We start from the raw sequence: 1028 nt of genomic DNA, 5'->3' as shown, positions 1-1028 counted from the left end.
GGGGGGGAGTCGAGGACTCTCGAGATTGTGACTATCTCTTTTGAATGAAGGTCTGGGTTCTTCTATCACCTTTATGTAAATCTGGAGAATTCCGTAGTTCCGACTGCTGAGGTCTCGTTGTCGAGTATCTGTTAAAATCTGAAAAGGTCAAAGGGAGACATTTGACGATAAGCGACGCTGTCTCTTGATGTGTAGCCTCTCGTAATAAATGGGATTTTGAGTTAAGTTTTAGCACTTTTCTTGCCAAAGAAGAAATTATAATCGATGTTGTCATTTTAAGTGTTACTTAAGAAGAAGGAAGGGGTGTCAAGATAGGTGAGGGATATATCGGGGGAATCATTTCCTCTAAACACATTCAGTTTATCCAACAAGACGTGTGGCATCTCTTTTATTTGTCGTTTTTCACAACCTAAGCACAGCAATAATAATAATCATTATTTCTGGTGACTTTGCTTCTCTTGTGATTACAGAGAATTTCTCATAACTCAATCTAACGAACAGCTCATCACACTGTCGAAATAGGCTAATAGTTCTCAGGGTGCCATTTCAAAAGTGCTGTATTCATGTTAAGACATTGCATTCTTTGGGGAGGTAAGTTAATAATTTTTTTTATCACTTCATTCAGTTGAAAATGAGGACTTGACAATACTCGGTAAGGGACGGTGTATTTGAAAGACATCCGTTTGTGCCTAACAGTTTGGAATGTTTTATATCCCCAAAGGGTTGAGTAACAACTAAGAAGAAACTAAAAATTAGAGGACTAGGAAATTTAGGCTGTGCAGCTAGAGCCATCCATCAAATTGGACCAATGGCTATAGAATCTCTGCTAAATGATATAAGCCAACGTTCATTGGCCAGAAGCCTACTTGGCATTGACACTGAAACAATTATAGGAGAATGATAGAGATTGAGAGAGAGAAAGAAAGATATAGAGAAAGGGGGAGAGAGAGGGAAAGAGAGAGAGAGAGAGAGAGAGAGAGAGAGAGAGAGAGAGAGAGAGAGAGAGAGAGAGAGAGAGGGGGGGTGGA

The sequence above is a fragment of the Aplysia californica genome, unplaced genomic scaffold (assembly GCF_000002075.1).
Source record: "Aplysia californica isolate F4 #8 unplaced genomic scaffold, AplCal3.0 scaffold00028, whole genome shotgun sequence".
NCBI classification, from domain to species: Eukaryota; Metazoa; Mollusca; class Gastropoda; order Aplysiida; family Aplysiidae; genus Aplysia; species Aplysia californica.
The sequence above is the reverse complement of the archived record's forward strand: the minus strand, read 5'-3'. Positions refer to the sequence as shown.